The sequence below is a fragment of the Pteropus vampyrus genome, unplaced genomic scaffold (assembly GCF_000151845.1).
Source record: "Pteropus vampyrus isolate Shadow unplaced genomic scaffold, Pvam_2.0 Scaffold288, whole genome shotgun sequence".
Taxonomy (NCBI): Eukaryota; Metazoa; Chordata; class Mammalia; order Chiroptera; family Pteropodidae; genus Pteropus; species Pteropus vampyrus.
Window position 1 is genome coordinate 3,691,718 of NW_011889069.1, and position 4,644 is coordinate 3,696,361.

Consider the following 4,644-nt stretch of genomic DNA (forward strand, 5'->3'; position numbering starts at 1 on the left):
TATTAGAAGAGGATCGGTGAGAAAACAGCATGTGCCTCTGTTCTAAGCCTTAAAAAAAAGGAAAAATAAAAACAGACAAAATAAAGACATTCATTCACTAATCATGCTTGAAGTGGCAAGGGATAGAGTCAAGACCTGTCATTTCTCTAGAGCTTAGAGCAGGAAGAGCTTGAGTCATAAGATTTGACTGAAAACTTAGAGATTTCCCTTGCTCTTCTTTTGCTCTAGCCTTTTTGAACGTTCATTTCTATCATCATCATCACTGTCGTCGTCGTCGTCGTCATCATCATCATCATCATCATCATTATCATCATCATCACTGTATTAGTTTCCTATTCCAGTGTAACTAATTATCACATTGAATACCTTAACATAACATAAATTTATCTTATTAAAGTTTCTGTAGGTCAGAAGACTATGCATGGCATGGCTGGGCTCTCCACTTAAGGTCTGACCAGGTGAAATCCAGATGCTGACCAGGGCTGTAGTTCTCATCTGGGGATGAGTAGAATCTGCTGCTGAGCTCAATCAGGCTATTGGCAGGACTCAGTTCCTTGCAGTTGTACAACTTATCCCCATTTTCTTGCTAGCTCTCATGCAGGGGTCACCCTCAGCTTTCAGAGACTTCCCACATTTCTTACCACATGGCCCTCTCCATTTTTAAAGTCAGTAACAGAATTTCTTATGGATCCAATTCTCCCATGCTTTGAATCTCTGACTTTTGTGTGTGTGGATGAGACAGAGAAAACTCTGCTTTTGTAAGGCTCAAGTGGTTAGGTCAAATCCATGTGAATAATCTCCCTATCTGTAGATCAACTGATTTGAGACCTTAATTACATCTGTAACCCCTCACACCAGTACTTGGATTCATGTTTGAATAACTAGAAAATGTATAGGTACAGCAGGGACCAGGAATTTGAGGAAATCATCTTAGAATTCTGTCTACAACAATTATCAACTGGTAGTATTGTTATTGTGAACAAACATTTCCTAGGGATGTAAACAAAGCAATATGCCCAAAGAGATGAGAAATGTCAAGAAATGCTCCAATGCAATAGGAAAATTTATTAGTTATTTGAGTTAAAGGACAACCTGGACTTGAGAATAATGGGTTTCATTTATTTATTCATTCAACAAACATGTTAGGTTCTATGAGAGGTTCACAGATAAATAAAACAAAGAAATTTCATGACAGTTATGTTTAAAATTTCTTTTAAAAAAAATAGGAACCATAAAACCCCCAAATAGTTAAAGCAATCCTGAGAAAAAAGAATAAAACTGGAGGCATTATACTCCCTGTTTTCAAACCATACTACAAAGCTATGGTAATCAAAACAGTATGGTACTGGGATAAAAATAGACATATAGGACAATGGAACAGAATCAAGAGCTCATAAATAAACCCCTACATATACAATCAACTAATATTTGACAAGGGAGCCAAGAATATTCAATGGTGAAAGGATTATCTCTTTAATAAATGGTGTTGAGAAAACTTGATAGTCACATACAGAAAAATAAAATTGGACCCCTATTTTATATCACTCACAAAGATTAACTCAAAATGGATTAAAGATTTAAATGTAAGATCTGAAACCAGAAAACACCTAGAAGAAAACATAGGGGAAAGCTCCTTGAAATAGGTCTTAGCAATGATTTTTTTGGATATGACACCTAAAACACAAACAATGAAAGAAAAAATAAATAAGTGGAATTACATCAAACAAAAAAGCTTCTGCACAGCAAAAGAAACAATCGACAAAATGAAAAGGCAATGCATAGAATGGGAGAAAATATTTGCAAATCATTTCTCTGATAAGGGGTTAATATCCAAAAATATATAAAGAAATTATACGAATTAATAACAAAAATTTTAAAGATCTGACTTAAAATGGTCAGAGGAACTGAATAAACATTTTTCCAAAGGAAAAAACAAATGTCCAACCGACATGTGATGCTCAGCATCCCCAATCATCAGGGAAATGCAAATCAGAATCTCAGTGAGATATCACCTCAGATCTGTCAGAATGGCTAGTATCAAAAAGACAAGAGGTAACAAGCATTGGAGAGGATGTGGAGTAAAGAGAACCCTTGTATACTGTTGCTAGGAATATAAATTTGTATGGCCACTAAAGAAATAGTATGGAGCTTCCTCAAAAAAATTAAAAATAGAACTATCATACAATCCAGTAATTCTACTTCTGGGCATATATCCAAAAGAAAAGAAAACAGAATATCAAAGTGATATCTGCACACCCTTATTCATTGTATCATATTCACAAAAGCCTATGTATGAAAACAATCTAAGTGTCCATCAATAGGTGAATGAATGAAGAAGTTGTAGAATATATATATACAATGGAATATTTTCCAGCCATGAGAAAGAAATCCTACTTTTTGCAACAACATAAATGGTCCTTGAGGAAATTATGCTAGGTAAAGTAAGTCAAACAGAAGACAAGTGTTGTATGATATCTCTTCTATGTGGAATTTAACAAAGCCATACTTGTAGAAATAGAGTAGAGTGGTAGCTACCAGGGGCTGAGGGTGGGAGAAATGGGAAGATGTTGATCAAAGGGTACAAGCTTCCAGTTAGGAAATGAAAAATCTCCAGTTAGAAGATTTCTGGTAATATGATGCACAGCATTGTAACTATAGATATCAGTACTGTACTAAATACTTACCTGAAAGTTGCTAAGAGAGTAGATCGTAAATGTTCTCACCACAAAAAAAGAAATGATAATTATGTGACATGATGGACATTTTAGCTAACACTCTGAAAGTAATCATATTACAATATATAAGTATATCGAATCAACGCATCGTACACCTTAAAGTTACACAATGTTACATGGTAATTATATCTCAATAAATTTGGAAAAAAAGAGAAAGAGAGATGCACAAAACTATACTTTTCATTTAAAAATATGTACTGGGTATTTACTATGAGGCAAGTGCTGGATCTCAAGGATATTGTGGTGAATGACTAACAGATACAAGGTACAATACTGGAGTTACAGCACAAAAGATATAATTCTCATGGAATTCAGAGTGAAAAGAGAGCTTCTTAGGCAGGGAGATATGGTAAAATATCACCATACAGAAGAGGACACATTGGATTATGCTTTATTTTAAGAAGAAAAACTGAGAGTATTCAGGGAATAGCATACTAGTTAGAGAAACTGTAGTGAAGAGAATACCAAAAATGAGTAAGAGCAGAGCCTCTGGGTAACGACGTATAGTCCACTTTGGGTAGGTGACAAGTAATATGAAGGGATGTTATTCAAGATAAGAATATAAAGGAAATTTGGGAAAGATTCTGAAGCATCTTTAAGGATAAAAGTCTACCTTATTAAGATATGACATGCCCAAAACTTCACTCTGAGATCGATTTAGTAACACCATTCATCCATTTCATCATTACTTATTGACAGGCATTGTTTTAGGAGCTGGGGATATAAGTTCAAATTCCTGCCCTCAGGATATTTTTATTCTAGAGGAGGAGACAATAAACAAGAAAATTAATAAATAAGTTAATTTCAGATAATGGTAAGTGTTGTAAAGAAAACATAAAGCAAGGTAAACTAATAAAGTTTAGGTAAAAACCATTTTAAGTTAGAGAGTCAGAGAAGGCTTCTCTAAACAAGTGATATTGGAGTGAAGACCTGTGCTATATAAAGAAGCAAGCCATGCAGAGATCTGGGGGGTGTCTTCCAGGCGGAGGGAGCAGAAAGAGGTCTTGGTGTGCAATCCCACTTGTCATAACTGAGCAAAAGCAAGCAATCAGTCAGTGCAAGTGGGGGCGACAGTGGGAGAAATAGTGTCAGAGAAATTGGCAGGCCCAGATGTTGTAGGACTTTGCAGTCTCTGAGTAGCAGTTGGATTTTATTCTAAATGCAATGAGAAGATACTGGAAGTTTCTGAATAAAGCAGAGGATGGAAGTACCTGATTAGCATTTTCAAATGATTATTCAAGCTGAGATGGTGAATCACAGGGAGCAAGAGTTAGGCTATTACTATCATCCTAATAATAGTAATAGCCTAAGACTATGATAGTAATAGTCTCTAAGACCAGGGGTATAGCCGTGGCAATAGTCAGTTTGGGAATATGTTTTAGAGGTGAAAGCTAAAAGTCTGGCTGATAGATTGTATGAGGGTATGAGGGAAGGGAAAAATTTAAATGAGAGAGAGAAGAGATTGGAGCAGGGGTACTAAGTAACGGCCTTTTGCAAATAGGGTAGAAGGACAGAAATTAGGGGTTGGATTAAGACTGGTAATAAAAGGAGAAGAGAGGACCCAGGAGGAAGTTTCCTAATAATAGAATAGATAGGGCTGAAGGAATGATTGTATGTGAGATCACAGAAGAAAGCAAAGGTGACTTGAATTATTTCAGCCTGAATCATGGGGGAACAGAAACAGAGAGTGAGAAACATTTAAAAGAAAATAATGAGTCTATGGCCATACCACCTTGAATGTGCTCGATCTCATCTGATCTCGGAAGCTAAGCAGGGTCAGGCCTGGTTAGTACTTGGATGGGAGACCACCTAGGAAGACCAGATGCTGTAAGCATAAAAAGTAAAAAAATAAGAGACTGTAAGCTGACAAAGTCCTTGCAATCTGTGAAGTCAACCAAGGGTTGCCTCG

At 36.1% G+C, this 4,644-nt stretch overlaps 1 pseudogene; it reads left to right on the forward strand.

Moving 5' to 3' along the window:
* The first annotated feature begins 4,450 nt into the window (after positions 1 to 4,450).
* Positions 4,451 to 4,569, forward strand: LOC111729919 (annotated as a pseudogene).
* The last annotated feature ends 75 nt before the right edge of the window (positions 4,570 to 4,644 follow it).